Below are 18,110 nucleotides of genomic sequence, written 5' to 3' on the forward strand. Positions count from 1 at the left end.
TCATAGGGACAGCCCGGCGTATGCCGGCGGCGCGGAATACCGCGAACGCAACTGTTACGTCGCGAGCACGGATTCCACGCCGAAAGCGGCAACATGTGGTACAAATAGATGGCCCAAACAGCTTACTAATCATATTCCCCATCTTACATTTTTTTTTTCGCATTTTTGTTTACTCGCGGGTGCGCTGTCCTTTCCGTCTGCGTATGCTATCCGCGCCCACGGCCACGGCACGCAGGGTCGAAGGAGGAGCAGAAAGTAAAAAAAAGAGTAGAAGAAAGACGTAGGCACTTTGCTGCCGGCAGGAGGGCTGTTTGCCTAGAGTAGATAGAGGTGGCGGTGGTGGGGGGTCACACGGCGTCGTCTTCAAAAACCTCACGCACTAGAGGGGGAGGAGGGAGGGGGGCAAGCAGGAGGGGTCGCGCATCAAGCGGCAGCCCTCCCTTCTTCAGCGTCGTCGCCCCGGGGGGTGTACTTCGCCGGTCAACGCTCTCGCGTGCGCCTCCGCTCTTTCTTCGTACCTATCCAAACCTATCCGCCACCTCGCGTGCCTCTCCCTCACGCACTCTTCCGATGCCACCTTCCTGCCAACCTCCTCCTCCTCGCTGCCTTCCTAGCATCCATCGACGACGACCCGCACTGACGTGCCTTGACTGTTGCTGCGTGTCTTGGTGTGTGACTGAGAATTTTTGGATTGGATCGGATTGGATTTGTAGACGAAGTCCGTCGTTGTCATGGCTGACGACGCTGCGCAGTTAAAGGGGCCATGAAGACAAATAAAGATTTGTTCAATTTGAAGGAACTAGCCATTGGCAACTCACTCAGCTCCACTTCAGCCACGAAGTACGTGTTTTAAACTAAAAATTCAAGAAATATTAAAAATTTCAAATTTCGCGTTACGCTGGCGTAATATGGGCAGGAGTGGCGTAATGTGGCCCAGCGCCAAAATATAGTTGTCAGTGTGTTAACTGCACCTTATCATTCGAGTGGCACGATCAAACGCAACTAGAGGCCCAATTATGCAATCGCCCAGCCATGTTTCTCGGCGGTGGCTTTAGTAGGCTACCACCAATCGCACCAACAAGATTAGGTGACGTCATAGAAAATCGCCGGAAAATGTCTGGGGAATCACCACCGCTTCGTATGTTTTCCTCAATATCTCGATTGTTTGTTTCAAGTTTGCGATAAAACTGGTATCACTGCTATCGGGACAAAGCAGTCTTTTTTAATGATGAACCGAACTTGAATGGACCTTTTTCCAGTAGCGCTCTGCGCATGCGCTACTCTCGCTCCCAGCGACCAAATCGCCATTATTGGGGGACAAAACGTAAACAAAACGACGCCTTATTGGATTAGCCAGTTGCGAACGCCGAGCCAACTAAGTGCTGCTCCGTTTTCTGAGCCCTGAAAGCGGCCGACCGGTAGGTGTTACGGCTGCCATCGAAACATTTCTGTGCCACCAAAACCACGCTTTGCGCCTGGGACGGCTTCCTCGACTGCGCAAGGTAGGCGGGAAAAAAAGGGGGCGTGTTTGTCTACAATCCCCAACGTGTGATTCGGGCGGCCGCCGCAAGAGGGCTACGCTACTGAAAAAAGTTCCATTTTGTCTTTATGGCCCTTCTAACTGCGCCGTAATTCGTAAAGCCTTTATTCGAGCGAAGCACGCGAGAGTATTCGCAAATTTGCTGAATTAAAGACATACGCGAGGTGAAGGAACAGACACACGGTGTTTGCAGACATGTGAAGTCTTTTACTGCTGCTATGATAAATAGAGTGGATTGAAATGTCAGCCCGAAAGTCAGTAGTGGCATTGAGGCGCCCGTTATTAAGAAACACGCAGCGTATATTTGATATAGAGACTAGTCGTCACATACCCGCGTCACCCCCTCCGTCTGCTGCGCGTCAGCCTTTGCGCAAGCCTATTATACACCGGAAAATGCGGGAGGCCCCGCGAATGAAGCGTCAACCCGTTCACGCGAAATCGCTCTAGGTTGGCTGAGCTAATAAAAATCAAAGCCCCTTTCTTACGAAAAAGATGGTGCAAACGCGAAGCTTTCTTCCAACCTGAGTGAAATTCAAAAATTCAAACTGCTTCGACCGTATCGGAATGGCGCGGTCGGTTAGACATCGACTTCATAACGCGACGGACCCAGGTTCGACTCCGACCACGGGAGAGTTTTTTTTTTTTTTAATTTCTTGGGGCGCTTGGTGTGCCTTCTCTTATAATAATCATCGTTTCGTGACACCCTTTGCATAAAGTTGGCTTTCCTGCAGTGCGGTTCGGTGACGGGGTGGTCGCCATCAGTGAGGCATTGAAAGCTTCGCTTTAAAGAGCCTTCAGCTTATGCCATGTAGCGCCTCTGAAGTGACTGAAGGTAGGGTGACAGCGGAGGGCAGTGGACGCTGCCCTGCGCTGTGTTGTAGTATAGTCTGCTGTGACACAAATTTGATGTCAACGCGTTCAGGCCTGCTGCTCGATATTTTCACGAACAAAAATCGCTTCAAACACTAAAGAATAGACCCTTTTCAGTAACGTTGGCAACATAGTACATACGCGAGCTTTCATGATGACAACACTGCGGTCATTCGCAAATGTCGGCCATGATAAAGGAAGCGCGGCTGCGCGGCGCTCTCTTAGAGCCACTCGTAGTCACCTCGGAGTTCAGTCTGATCGGATAGGTTTCTGAGCTTTTGCTTGCTTTTTTAATTTTATCACCACATGCGGTTACGAGTTCTGAGTCATGCCGACTCGCTGCTGCGTCCCCCTCTGCAAACGGCACGGATGCGCTCGTCGCTCAAACGCGGTATACCAGAGAGGTTGGTGTCCCACCCGGTGATAGGAAAAACCAATCCCCGCGACGCAGACGCCAGATCATCCAGTACCCCAGTACTGCTAGTCCGTGAAGTCCGAGCTTAGGCGATGCGTGAGCGCGCTGAGCCGAGCAGCCGGCACAATCACTTTGTTTCCTTCATCGTGGCCGCGTGCAATGTTGCTCGACTGGCTTTCCGCTTGTCCGCTATGCCTGATAGTATTTTGCAAAGGGTCGATACCGGGCAAATTAACAGGGCGATCTCGTATACGGAGTAATGTACACTAAGCGGACGTCTGCACGTCCGCCCGCGAAACACATGGGGTCTATTCGATTCAGCCTGCACCTCTTGAACCAGTTCACAGCGGTGAAAAGCGGGTTCCGCCATCGGCGGAACCAGACCTGCACATTTTTCGTCTGCTTCTGCACCTCCTCGGCAGGGAGTGCAGGCAAAGCCATGAACCCGTCCTGCACCCGTCGGCACCACCAGTGAATCGAACGGCGCGGTTCAGGTGCCGCGAGCTGCACCGCTGAAACGAACGGCGAAGTGCGGCACCGCCTGAACTGGTTCACGCGGTGCAGGTGAAACGAATAGACCCATGGAATGAAAAACGTTGAGCTCCGACAGAAACTTATTCAAAACGGAGGGTGGCACTCTCTGATGACGCATTTAAACACGAGGCCCTTCACTTGCCCCGCGTCCCCAGTGCAGTGTCAGTGCCATCTCCATTTTTTCAAAGCCTTCAGACGAACTCTTAACATAACTGCGTAATAAACGTCCCACCCGGAGACATCACATTCCTGGAGCCGCGGTCACCCTCAAAGGTGCCGCACTGTTCCCCCTCCTATTCACGCATGGGGGAGGACAGTGCGCCTTGGAGAAAGCATCCCCGCCGAGTTGGGGCCATTTGGGGAGCCCCCGTCGTCGTCGCCGCAACAAGCAACACGTTGGCAACAAGCACCTCCCTCCCCTCCAACCTGCGCCGAGGAGCCGTTTGTTGCCGAGGTTCGTCCATTGTTGTTTCACTTCCGCTAAAGGAAACAAACACACAACTGCCGAGGCAGGCGCGCGATCGGTGGCCGGCTTTTTCCGAGCGCCGCATGTTGCAATGTGTAACAACAGCAGCACGCTTGAGGCCCCTTCGCGTCAGCTGGGAATTTGCGCGCTCACGCGGTGAAAATGGGAACTGCGGTGAGCAGCACGTCACGGTCGGAAGCCCGTGCCGCCTAGCTAAATGTGCGGCAAATCCATTAAAGAAAGAAAAAAGAACACGAAAATTAGTAGAAAGTGAGAGGTGAGTGTGGCTGAAACCGAACCACGGGGGGCAGGAGTCGACAGGCCGTATAGGTTGGAGGGATTTTGGGATGAGAACTCCGTGAGGAATCGGTTCTTGGGATCAACGCTCTCTCTCTCTCTCTCTCTCTCTCTCTCTCTCTCTCTCTCTCTCTCTCTCTCTCTCTCTCTCTCTCTCTCTCTCTCTCTCTCTCTCTCTCTCTCTCTCTCTCTCTCTCTCTCTCTCTCTCCCCCCTCCCGCGTGCCGCGTACTTTTTTTATTTTCCATCGTGGGATAGTAAAGTTGATACCCAAATGGGCTGGGAGGATCAAGACACAGATGTTTGGAGGCTTTTTCTTTGTTTGTTTACAGATCCGACGAAAAACATTCCTTTCATCCCCAGCTAGTTCGCTTCCTCCCGACCCCTACATGTCTCGAGTTTATGACCAAACACGAGCGCGCGCCGTATTTTCTTACCGTGAATTTCAAATCGCGTCTGACGCGCGCAAAAGTTTATCGCTCTAAACCACGCCGCTTCTCTCGCATCAGGTTTATGCATGTGCATTGCGCCGCCTCGGCTGAGCGAGTTCCACGAAGTGGCGGGAGTCTGGAATTCAAATTTGAGTTTTCTTTAGTTGTGACGCATCTGCATTTATGTGCACGTGATGCCGCACAGGCGGTGAGGCGGTGATACGCAGACGAGGAACAGTCGGGTGTTCGGTTGTTGCTTCCTTGGGTGCTTCTTTAGGGGTTATCAATCCAATGAGCTCGACTTACTATAGACCGCAGTACCGAACAGTACCCAACAATTATCAAGTTTATTATTCATATGTGTCCTTGTGACGTCGCTTATGTTGAATATAACTGTAAACGAGTTCATCCTTTAGGAGTATCCTTGTGATGTCGTTTGTCTTTTATGGGTATATCCCTTGAAACAAACTGGTCAAGTTTATCCTTTATGTACATCCCTGTGACGTCGATTCCTTTGTAGTCCCGCCAAAATCTCGTACGAAACGTTACCAAAATCCCGCAAAAGTTGATGCTTTTTTACATGATTTCATCGTTGCGCGTTTGTTTTGTTTGTTGAGATCCTTTCCTGTTTGTTGCCGTTGTTGTTGTCGTTCTTGTCGTCGCACGTTCCTGCCGAGCTGTCAATCCCGCGCAATCACGACGTTCGAGACGAAAGTCATGCGGCCTTGCTATACATCACGCGTCCTCGGAAACTATTTCGCCCACCGCCCATACCATCCAAACCATCCACGTTAGTATCACCCCTAAACGAGAGCGTCGATCCGGGCGTTGTTTGCAGTCTCCGTCTCATTCGCGATGACGACGTTCCGGAAGCTTTAGTGGCATTCGTTCGGCGAAGGTCGCAACCGACTCCCCTTCCATCACTTCTCTCCATCCTCCTTCTTTCGAAGATTGCATCAGTCATCCGGCTCCAACGCGGGCTTGTTTACCGACTTCGGGGAGGACGACGGAGTCGACAAAGGAGGGGAAATGCCCGGGACGAGAAAGAATCAATGCGTTGCTGAGCTCGGGTGTGATACATCGACAGGCTATACACAATGCAAGCCAGCGTTTCCTGTACACAAGAGCGCCGTGTCTCCTTGACAAGGGCGCTTGTCCGCCGAACGCCGGAGCGTGCGCGGCGGAATGCATTCAGACGCGCGTGTCCTTTCGGCGAGCCGTCCGTCTCGCGCATCCATCAACGAGCGTCGTCGTCGTCGTCGTCGTCAGTCTCCCCGCAACAAAATAACGGAAGGGTCATTTGTGTTTTGTCTCCCCATTTCCCTTCCTCTGTTGTCCTCTCCTCTTCCGTGGTCGAGTCCGCGACCTTGATCCGAGTAATTTGGGAACGAGCGTGGCGTGTGCCAATCAGGGGCGTCGTACGTGTAATGGTGTATATATATATATATATATATATATATATATATATATATATATATATATATATATATATATATATATATATACATATATATTTCTGGAGGTCGTGGGTTATATATTTTATATATATTTTATATATATTGTATATATATTTTATATATATTTCTGGAGGTCGTGGGTTCGGATCCCACCTGGCGGGCATTTTTTCTTCACTTTCTTTCTTTCTTTCCAATTTCTTAATCTGTTTCAATGATCTACCACATCCTCCCCTTTGCTTTCCGAGGTTTTCTCGGCTGCCAACCCTTATTTCTGTGTTATTTTCAACGAGCCCCTCATTTCCTATTCTGATTCGCTACATGCATAGCGAGGGCCTCTGTTCTGGCAGTCTTGTTGCCAAAGGGAGCTTAAGAGGGTTCAAAGCTGGTCGACCACTCTGGACATGTCGTAGACACTCGAGTCACGACCCGGGGGTTAAAAAGAAGGTCCCCTTCACCCCGATTAGTCCGAATGGCGCTGGCTACCACCCCCAAGCACAGGAAACAAACATACCTAACATAAATACCCCAGAAAGTGAATGGGAAAATCGCCCCGCCGGTAGCGTAGTGGTTATCGCACCAGACCGTTCTGGAGGTCGTGGGTTCGGATCCCACCTGGCGGGCATTTTTTCTTCACTTTCTTTCTTTCTTTCCAATTTCTTAATCTGTTTCAATGATCTACCACATCCTCCCCTTTGCTTTCCGAGGTTTTCTCGGCTGCCAACCCTTATTTCTGTGTTATTTTCAACGAGCCCCTCATTTCCTATTCTGATTCGCTACATGCATAGCGAGGGCCTCTGTTCTGGCAGTCTTGTTGCCAAAGGGAGCTTAAGAGGGTTCAAAGCTGGTCGACCACTCTGGACATGTCGTAGACACTCGAGTCACGACCCGGGGGTTAAAAAGAAGGTCCCCTTCACCCCGATTAGTCCGAATGGCGCTGGCTACCACCCCCAAGCACAGGAAACAAACATACCTAACATAAATACCCCAGAAAGTGAATGGGAAAATCGCCCCGCCGGTAGCGTAGTGGTTATCGCACCAGACCGGTTCTGGAGGTCGTGGGTTCGGATCCCACCTGGCGGGCATTTTTTCTTCACTTTCTTTCTTTCTTTCCAATTTCTTAATCTGTTTCAATGATCTACCACATCCTCCCCTTTGCTTTCCGAGGTTTTCTCGGCTGCCAACCCTTATTTCTGTGTTATTTTCAACGAGCCCCTCATTTCCTATTCTGATTCGCTACATGCATAGCGAGGGCCTCTGTTCTGGCAGTCTTGTTGCCAAAGGGAGCTTAAGAGGGTTCAAAGCTGGTCGACCACTCTGGACATGTCGTAGACACTCGAGTCACGACCCGGGGGTTAAAAAGAAGGTCCCCTTCACCCCGATTAGTCCGAATGGCGCTGGCTACCACCCCCAAGCACAGGAAACAAACATACCTAACATAAATACCCCAGAAAGTGAATGGGAAAATCGCCCCGCCGGTAGCGTAGTGGTTATCGCACCAGACCGGTTTCTGGAGGTCGTGGGTTCGGATCCCACCTGGCGGGCATTTTTTCTTCACTTTCTTTCTTTCTTTCCAATTTCTTAATCTGTTTCAATGATCTACCACATCCTCCCCTTTGCTTTCCGAGGTTTTCTCGGCTGCCAACCCTTATTTCTATATATATATATATATATATATATATATATATATATATATATATATATATATATATATATATATATATATATATATATATATATATATATATATATATATATATAGGGGAGGGCGAAGGGGAGGGCGCCGGTGGTGCTATCTGGTTACAGCACGCGTAGATGTCATTTTCGTTGCCTCTTTATTGTTGCCTTCGGGTTGCGCAGTATTATATATCTAAAGATACTACGATAGAAGAACTAACTTCTTGGCAGCGTTAACCGGTCCGTCGGTGAGGCACGGTCGTGTGTTTGAGAGAGATTGAGGGAAAACCACGTAAAAGGTTGAAAGCGGCTTGTCAGGGGTCTCAGTTTTCTTTAAGGTCAACATCCGAAGTGATGCGCTTCCGGGTGTCGGTATACGTCTTTGGCGACGGGCGTAAAGATTGCTCGCCCCTGACGTCGTAAGTGTCAGTCGTGGTATGCGCGCTGCTAGCATATTACCTCGTCGATTTTCACCCCTCAATACTTCACAGCGTCATTTGTTAATGGGAAACCTCCGACCATCAGCTCGTCTTTCGCAAGATGGTGCTGTTGGCAGTGGTTAGGTTAAGGTTAACGTATAAGTGAATTGGATAGCAGTAGAGGCTTTTAAACGAAGGTTAGAATGCTGGTGGGAAAAGAGTAGAGAACAATCTGGGGAGACATGCGAACATAGAAGTCAGACTAGCGCAAAAATTGCATTTTTTTTTTGGCGAGGTGATTGTACAGTGGCGTTACGGCTAAGGTCGCTGTGCAACGTCGCCCCGTTACAGAGGTAAATCCACTAAGCATCATCATCATCATCGTCGTCGTCGTCGTCGTCGTCGCCATAAATTATTAACCAAATCTAATCAAATCTTTATTTGCACATAATTACAAGAAATCGCATTTATAATACCCGTGGCTGTGCGTTTCCTGTGAGCTGGTGAGCATTTAGAACGGAATTTCTGCTACCTCCTCGCTATGTCCCTCCGCCGTTCACTGCCTGATACTACCACTTTCCTTCCGCAGGTAACTCGTATTGTATTGTTCAATAAATGTCATTGCTACTATTGCAGGCGTGCACACGAACATGGCAGGAGGTTCTAATGGGGTGGATGGGAATGTATGTATGTGTACGCATGTATGCATGTATGCATGTATGTTGATTGATGATTGTAGGGTTTAACGCGCCGACGCAACGCAGGCGATGAGGCGCGCCGTAGTGGAGGGCTCCGGATTAATTTTGACCACCTGGGGATCTTTATCGTGCGCCGAAATCTCGTACACACGGGCGTTTTCGCTTTTCGCCTCCATCAGAAAAGCGGCCACCGCGGCCGGGAATCGAACCCGCGATCTCGTGCTCAGCAGCGCAACGCCTATGCATGTATGTATGTATGTATGTATGTATGTATGTATGTATGTATGTATGTATGTATGTATGTATGTATGTATGTATGTATGTATGTATGTATGTATGTATGTATGTATGAGTGTGTGTATGTATGTATGTATGTATGTATGTATGTATGTATGTATGTATGTATGTATGTATGTATGTGTGTGTGTGTGTGTGTGTGTGTGTGTGTGTGTGTGTGTGTGCACGTACGTGCGTATGCCTGCAGCCGCTGTCTCATTAGATAGTCATCTTCCTGCTACTGACGAGGTCGTGTGTTCAAACGTGGCCGTGGCGGCGTTGATTCCTAAAAAATGCGAAATACCCCGAGAAAAAAGCATTTGTGTTCCCTGTATACGCTTGGCGCATACAATAGACTTCGCGTTAAACCGTAAGAAAAAGAAAAAACCTGAGAGCTAGCGGTCCTCCATAGATTGAAGGTGTTGCTAGGGCGAAACAGCGGCACAAAGCTGACCCACTCTGAAAGTTTTCCGCATATAATGCGCGACAAGCAGACTGAACGAAGGGACCGTCCCGTAAGAACTCAACGCGGCATATCCATTCGGAACACGGTCGCGGAGTCCCGTATTGCGAGTAGGGTACCGCCTATAAAACACCCGTACTCTAACCGTGCGGTGAAGTTAGTCCTTCCGAGCGCTCAATGGAATAGCGGATGTAGAATTACAACTTGCTTATACATCCTTTCGAAAGGGCACGGAGAACTTTGCCGCCCCGTAATTCCCGGCTCTTAAAAGTCGAACGCTGTATTATAGCGGACCGCCGCATTCCTCAATCATGGCACTGGTCCACGGTGCCGAGAAAACTGAGGGGTTCTTTTATCTCGACGATGTTACGTCACTGACCCCAAGAGCAAGACCTCCGGCGCTCCTGTATACTGAAAAGCGTTACAAATTCCGCTGCAATACAAAAGAAAAAAAATACAGGCAACGAAATCTGTTCTGGGAAAGATAAAAATGGAAAAAAAAAAAGAAAGGGGGCTATCGGCGCTATTGCGAGTGTATCTATCGCCTGCGGGCCTTTTGTGTGCGTATATATGCGCGAGGAGTATAGTGAGAGGTTTCCCCCACTGCGTTACACAAAACCTGGCAGCGTTCCATACCCTGCTCATACACGGCGACTCCGCTGCTCTGCAGCTCAACTACGGTGCACACGCACGCACTGATTTCCCCCCGGTCTCCGTCTTTCCTTAGGTTGACCTGAATAGCGATACGGTGGGCTCACTGGAATCGTTGCGCGCCGCGTGTCTCGTAGTTGACACGTTAACCACCGCCCGCGCCTCGACTCCGCGGCAATTGAAACTCCGCCGCCGCCGCCGCCGCTTTCTTTTCTTCGGCTTGCGAAAAAGGCTTGAGCCTTTTGCGCTGGCCCCTTCGCCGCCGCGAGAGTATTATAAGCAGTGCGAAGCCGGCCGCGAGAATAGCTCCTCCGCCGTGGCGGAGAGGCTGTTATTTGGCGAAACGGAATCACCCGACCGACCCACCGACCGACAGTCAGAAAACCCGCGGCGCTGCGCGGGCAAGGACGAGGCTTGAACAAGGACGTATTCGAGAGGCCGGTCAACTGTTTTGTATACATATATATGTGTATAGTACTACGACGCGTGCGTTGAGTTGAGAAGAACGCCATTATCGGCGGCGAATTTGAATACGCCGGGAAAGCTTTCGTACGATGGTTTCTTGTATCGGCTTTCCTTTAAGGAGGCGGCCTTCGGCGTTGCTTTCTTTGTACACGTGTGTCTGTCGTGAGTGTGTGTCCGTCCGTTGTGACAGGGCGAAGATGGGCCTCGCCGCCTTCGCCTTATTAACGATGGATGGAGGGGAGGAGCTTGTTTGCAAATTGAGCGACAAGTAATCTCGGCTGCCGTCGGCACTCGCTAAAGCTTGCCAAATATGCTGCTTGGAAAAGATGCGTGTTCCAGCGCACGTTAGCGGCCGGGCTATCTGCAATGTCTATAGCTTCTCGGCCTATATGGTTACCGGGTCAAGATCAAAGTGTAAAGTGTATACGAACGCCCTAAGTAAAATCTTCAGATTTTGGGTTCAGATTTCGGCCCGAAGTGCCCCTAGGTGAACGACAGCGCCTCAGTACGAACCATTAAGGATTACTCCTCATGCTACTCGCAAAACTCCGTGCCTTCATTCCGCTCAGAATTAGAGGAGTTCTTTCTATAACTAAATCGCTTGGTTCGAAACCTCGCGTATCGAGGTTTTTTACGGTTGCTATTGCAGCGAATTGGGAGAACGAATATCGCTTATACAGAATGCATTTTCCTGTCGAGAGGATTTCGTTACAAGGAGGGTTTGCTGTATACACGAGCAAGTTACGAGTCTATCTCAAAACGATTGAAGAATGCCTGAGTGTTTGAGAATGCCTGAATGTCTGAGTGTCTGCATGTCTCAAGACTGAAGTGTGAAAACTGAATGTCTGAATGTGAAGACTGAATGTGAAGACTGAAGTGAAGACTGAAGTGAAGACTGAAGTCTGAAGTGTCTGAAGAATGCCCGAATGTCTGAGAGAGCGAAGAAAAGCCACGGTCTGTTGTATAAATACGCTGGTCCAGGTGGTTTCAGGGCTGACGCCTTTCGATGCCGCGCACGATTTTCGGCCGTGCGGTCGTATTTTTGTCTTCGAGGCGTATGTTTACGAGCTCCGAGTAGTAAATTTTATCGGGTTCTGCTTCCTATGACGCACCTCTTGTTTGGCGCGTTAAATCGGAAAATTCAGCGCGGTAGGCGTACAGTCAAACCTCGTTATATCGAACAGTGCGCGAACCGTGAAATAGTTCGATATAACCGAAATTCGATATATAAAATTTGTTCAAAAACGCGTCAAAATGCAGCGCGATTCAATCACTAAAAAGGCAACGACAAGAATGACTACTCACATGAAGCGTTAAAGTGAACTATTTATTCCCTGGGGAAAAAAACTGCAGCAGCGTTGACTGTTTCTTCGAGTTGACTGCATGTCGTACCACAGCCTGCTCCATGGTTTCCAAAGAGTCCACGAACGCGAGACCACTACCTTCCATTCCACCGAAGTAGCGGCGTAAAAGTTCCACAGCGGCCACAGCTTCGCCCGCAGTTGGGAGCGGAGCGGGGTCCTCGGTGGTCGAAGGGCCAGGTTCGCCATCCAGGTTCGACGCGGCGGACGATTTCCAGCTTGGTCGCAAACGTCAGTGACGTTCATTTCTTCACGTTTGCCGCCATCACCACGCCGCATGCGGCTGACACAGCGCCTTGCAAACACAGTCACGTAACTGCGCGAACAGTGTCCGCTAGTTTAAACCACGCACGACGCTGAAGAGTTCGTTAAGGCGTTGAGGCTTGAGGCTTGTGCTTATCGACTGAAACAAGACAAGACGATGCGTCGATGACTGAAGCTGATGAACAACGACTGAACCAACTGGTGAACCGGCTGAGCCTGAGTCAGCCAACTGCGTATGCCGCCTAGCCTGAATGACGCTACCGGCACCTCAGGCATGCGTTTGAGTCGCAAACGCCTGCTGCGCCACCGCTATTCTCCCCTGCATTGCGGGAAAGCCTGCCGCCTGTCTCCGGAGCGCGCGCTTTCGGCCGGCGCTGAGTTCGATATATCCATTTCTTAACCGACCGAGTTCGATACAGAAAATTAAAAATGCATGTAATTCTTTTAAAAAACTGACAATGGTTCGATATAAGCAATAATTCGATATACCCGTGTTCGATATAACGAGGTTCGACTGTATTTGGCTGGCATCCAATGCTTTTTAGTGCACGTTAAACCGCCCCGTACTCAACGCCACTCTGCGTTTTCTTAATAAATGATACGTTGGCGCCATTCTCGTATTTAGCTTCCGCCGCGAATCTTTCGCATTTGGTCCTCATTATCACGCTCCTAGTTTTCACAAAGCTATTTCGGAATTTAGAACTTTAAGTAACACATTAGGACACTCCTGGCCGTCTGCTTCAGCGCAACGCAGCCGAGGGACCAATTAATGCGACATTCTTGGAATGACGACGGCCAGCGTATACCGATACGACTCAAACCGGCACTTTCGCACTGTAAAAACTTCATTGTCACGTTACGCAGTCGTAGACAATCCCAATCAGTCCAATCGTACGTCACGTGGGATCTGTATGCATCTGTCGATGTCGATGCACTGAGGCGAAGCATACCTGAGCAAGTGTCTAGGTAATGCCTGCGCTACACAGCATGCCCTTCAATTGGCAATTGAACGCTTGGTTATAAGTACGCCTGATTGGTAATCGGCGGGACCACCAGATAGATAATTGGTTCGAAGGTCTTCGGAAGGCCTTTGAAACCACCGTGTAGCACAGATATTAATCCTTTATGAACGGGGTTTTCATTAACTGGGGCGGTTTAAATTACCCCCCCCCCCCTCTTCTTTTCCGGAGTAATACGTCCATACGACACGTTTGATAGGACACTTGATACTTAACCCCATTTTAGTTATACTCTATGAATACGAAAGTAATAAAAAATCAATTTCGAGGTACAACATAAGCCATGCGTAAAAAAAGAAAAACGCGATGGTACAAAAATCACGGCTCCTCCGTCTAACGGCGACGTTGGTTGAACGCGACGCTTTCTCGTGATTGATTCTTTGGTTGGCCAATCCCACAGTGCGAGAATGTGCTACTCTGGAGGTATACGCTCACTTTTCTAGAATAATACCCACAGCAACTCTCGGGTCTGCCCTCCATAGGCCTAACGTTTGGGTTTGGGGTGTACGGGATGAATCGGTGCCTGCTGCTTCGTGTTCTCTTCGACCATGTCGAAATGGAGCAGTCGGATAGACGCCGACGCCGATTCATATATAACTTGAGAGACCCAGGAGCGGTATTCTCGTAACTGTCCCTTTTGCGCGCCTTGCTCGTGACGTACTTCCGGCAGTGAGCGTTGGCAGTAGGTTTGCCGCGTTTGTGTTACGGCACTTCCGGTTGTTTGCTTTTAGCCAATCAGGGCTTGCCAAAAGGGATACTTTTGAAAGGGACGCAAAAGGGACGAAACTCGAGAATATCGCCCCAGGTTCAATTCTTCGATTGTGACTACAGGAAGCGCTTTTTTTTCACTCACTTAACTCTCGATCAATTATCATCATCATCATCGTCGTCGTCGCCAGAGGTGGTTGGCTTTCCTGCAGGGCGTATTGCCGTACAACGGCATCAATGATGACAGTAAAGCTTCGCTTTAAAAGAGAAGCCGGCTGTTTCTGACAGTGCGATAGAGGCTTTTCGCTCCGTGGAGGTATAAAATAAGGTTATGAGCGCAGCTGAAACATACACAAGCGCCCGCTCGTGTCTCCTTCCATGCGAATGTTTCACCTTAGCTAATAACCGCGTGTTTGAGACCTTACCCGAAACGGCCGGCAACCAGTTCTAGTAAAGTATCACTGCAGGCATCAGATCGACCGGATAGCACAACTTGGACTTCAAGCATCATTTCGGTCTAACTACAGTTCTCCCGAGAACCCAAACACAGCTCATCCAACGCTCAATCACACCGCGCGCGTGTTCGTCTCAACGTCGTCCACAATTTAGTTTCAGACCGCGCTGGGCTTCCTTCGTGTCGTGCTCAGCAGCTCCGCGAACAGCGGGGACGAGGCGAGGAGCGAGGAGCCTGGCGCATTAGTGCGTCGTGATTACGATACACGCAGTGCTGCTGCTGCCCGTACATATTCGCCAAACGACGCCTAAAGAGGAGGGGACCGTGCGCGCCTCGGGGCTGCTGCTGCTGCCGCTGCTCCAGCATCCGAGGAAGGTAGGAACCCGCCCGAGGCGTAGTCGGCGTCGACAGCGCAGCGCGGGGCGGGTAGGATGCGAGCGGTGCGCTGAAGACGCCGCCACCGCCACTGCAGGTCGTTGCCGCCTCGCGCGGCACGAGCACGTACGCACGCGCGGAGGAGAGGCTCCGGGAGCCGCCGCCCGGCCGCGGCCACGACGAGGCTCCTCTACTACACCCCAGGTTACCGCCGCCGGCAGTTCATGCCTCGCTATCACACGCTGTACGGGCGAACGTGTAACCAGCGTGAACGTAATCTGGCGAAATCAGATACAGCGAAGCTCTTCAGCCATTCGTTGATTCCGGCGTTTTACAAAACTCGGTATATATATAGCAGTACTGTGTAGGATTATACTGAGTACAAAGAGAAGAAATCACGGGCAGGATTCGAAGCTGTGTCTGGTGAATCAACGGAGTTAAGAGTCAGTCGTCTTTCTAACTCGGCGATTTAGAATTCGAGAGTCGAAGGGCTTACTCACGGTCGCGACTGTGGGGAGAGGAATCGCGCCACCTGCTATACACAGAACACGGGGTAGGGTACGCGTTGCACCTGCGGGCACGCAGTTTAAGTGTGCGCGTTCCCTTCGATCGTTGTGCTGCTTCGATTTGCTTCTTCTTCGCCGTTATAGCAACAAAGATGGAGTAAAGGTCGTTGCGGCAGTGAAGAAGAAGCAAATCGGCTGCAATCGTGGACTTAAACCGTCGTGATGGTCGGGAAGGTTGCGTACAGCTTCGCTATACCTTCAAGTCTTACGCTTATTGTGAGCTTCCTTCGTTTTTTTTTTTTTTTTGTGAACTTAGGAGGAGGTTTAGATTGTCCAGCCGGTTTTTCTTTATGTAACGAAACTTTAGTTTTAACAAAGATACGCGCGGATTCAATTCACTGAACTGCTAAACGGCTCAATGTTTTACTTTGTTTACGTGGAAAACTGCACGATGCGCCCTTATGCTAAAAAAAGATATGTGTAACCTGACCTTACGCACGCATGAATGAAAGGGCAGTGACATCCTCGGGCTAGGTGTCTTGGATAAACGTAGAAGATAACCTAGCAGCGCAGCACCTTTCTGAAGCATTGTTGCACTATATATATACTATATAGTAGTACTAATACATCGCTACAGTCATTCGTACAATCATCATAATGACCAACAGCGACGACAACCGATTATCACCATCTTAGCGTGTTCTGGACGATACCACCGCATACTTCGCTATATAAGGGGTTTCGATTTCCCCCTCGCAACGGAGACTGTCGGGCGTACACGCACGTGGAGTTACACGTAGACCTTTCGGGACCACGCCCGTAAGAATAATTCTACGTCGTTCATTCAATAATTTTGACACGTGCACACGCATGCAAGCTGACCTGGCACTTCGAAGCCATCCACAAACGCCTCGCACGATTCCAGCGGACATGTATAACTCCACTTCGTCAATGCCATGCAGCGCTGTGGAAGTTACGAGTTGTGCAGAGGCGTTTGCTGTGCGCTGAAAAATATAGGCCCGAAGAATGCCATCTACTTCGTGATGCGGGAGCGCGGAGTAACACGAGGTACAAATTCCACCCCCCTCTCCTTTCATTGGCTAATGCAACCTCTTCCACTCTTCTCATTGGCTGGGTCTAGCCGTAACCTCGCGCGCGCTGCACGGAATTAGTGAAACGAAGTATCCTCAGTCCTGGAACTTTATAGCCATACGCATGTGGTGCCCTGTGAGAGCTTTTTGGTGAACGGTGCATTTTACAAGGAGCAGTGAACTTTATCGGGCTGCCGAGACTGCTCCCCTGCGGCGCTTATCGTCTGAGTCCGTGCACTGCATTCCCGAGGCGTCCCATACTGTCGTCTAGAGCGTCCTGAGAGCGACCTAAGCTATGCGAGCGCGCGAACATCGACGCGCCGCTATTGCTCTGTGGAAAAAAACAAAAACAAAAAAGAAACGATTCGGGTGCGTTTTTTTATTATTATTATTTTCTCTCCTGCGAGAGGTCGAACTCTTCCGGCGGTGGGCTGGGTAATGTTCTGCAGAATGCCCTCTCAAGGCTTGGAAAGTTCACGAATTATGTCTTTCGAAAAATGTTTTGTAAAGAAAAAAATACCTAAACAGACTGGCATTCTGACGTCATGTGTGGGCTCTCTTATGACACCGAACTAATTTTAACGTCGATTTAGCCAAGACACCGTAGAAGGCGGATTATTTCGTTCAATCGGGAACTTTGTAAAATGGAAGAAACCATTAAACTAACGCCTAATTAGGATCTCCAGGAACAAAAAGCCGACGCTTTCAGCAACACGCGCAAGTTGGCTTCACCATGATTCACCTGAATGACTAATTATAGCACTCGAAGAATTATAGGCTAAAGACAAGACATAGCATGCACTTTAAGAAATCGCCGCAAATGAGATTCACCACAACGCTTTAGAACGACCAATTAGCGTGACCGAATGCGCGAATTTGGCGAGTGACGATGCCAAACATGTCATTAGAGCAAAAAATAGAATGTGCGCTGGGACAACAGCGCACATGCACGCCTTGTGTGCCAGCGCATAATTAATTAATTGATTGATTGATTAATTAATTTTTTACTCATATAGCATGCTGGGCCTTGTCATTCGCAAAATTCGCGCATTTAACCTGATTGGTCGTTTAGGAGCGTTGTGGTTAAGTTCATCTGCGGAGATTTCTTAGCGGGTACTTAGCGGGAAAAATTGCGGATTTATACGATTTATACGTGTATAAGTTATACGTGTATACGATTTATACGTGTTCGCGAATTTATACGAGAGTAACACAGATCTTTTGTCGTCATATTCGATTTCCTCGCAAATTCCTCCGGTAGACTACCGGAACGTACCCTACTTTTTTTGTCGTTGCCTGAGTGACTTTAACGAGGTTCTGCACTGACTATGCACGACGCAGCGACGCCCCGGAATCTTTTTCAACGCTTGTATAACGTCTCGGCTCCGAACCTCGCCTCTGCGAGGTTCAGCGTATACTGCCTACGTGAGGACAACACAATAGCGAAGCCCCTCCGCATCATCCCGGCGGGCAGAGCCCTTCGCTGACGCGGGGTTCGGACGCTGGCCCGGCGGCTCGCATTTTTCCGCTTTTGGGAAACGCCGCACCTTGAATTTCTTTGTTACGCCTTTTTGCATGTCCTTCTCTCCCTCTTCGGGGATCAAACAACCGGGAAGGCCAGCGAAGGAGAAAGAACGAAAGAGAGAGATAGCGAAAGAGGAAGGAGTGAAAGGGTGT

At 49.7% G+C, this 18,110-nt stretch overlaps 1 protein-coding gene and 1 non-coding gene across 4 annotated transcripts in view; one reads left to right on the plus strand and one right to left on the minus strand.

Moving 5' to 3' along the window:
- Grh (grainy head) overlaps positions 1 to 18,110 on the minus strand; it is a 118,818-nt gene that overhangs the window by 75,297 nt on the left and 25,411 nt on the right. The window lies entirely within an intron of this gene.
- On the plus strand, positions 7,019 to 7,089 carry Trnap-cgg (transfer RNA proline (anticodon CGG)). Its single transcript has one exon. It is a non-coding gene; the product is annotated as a tRNA-Pro (tRNA).

The sequence above is a fragment of the Haemaphysalis longicornis genome, unplaced genomic scaffold (genome assembly GCF_048455015.1).
Source record: "Haemaphysalis longicornis isolate Haplotype H1 unplaced genomic scaffold, Haemaphysalis longicornis Haplotype H1 scaffold_10, whole genome shotgun sequence".
Lineage (NCBI taxonomy): Eukaryota > Metazoa > Arthropoda > Arachnida > Ixodida > Ixodidae > Haemaphysalis > Haemaphysalis longicornis.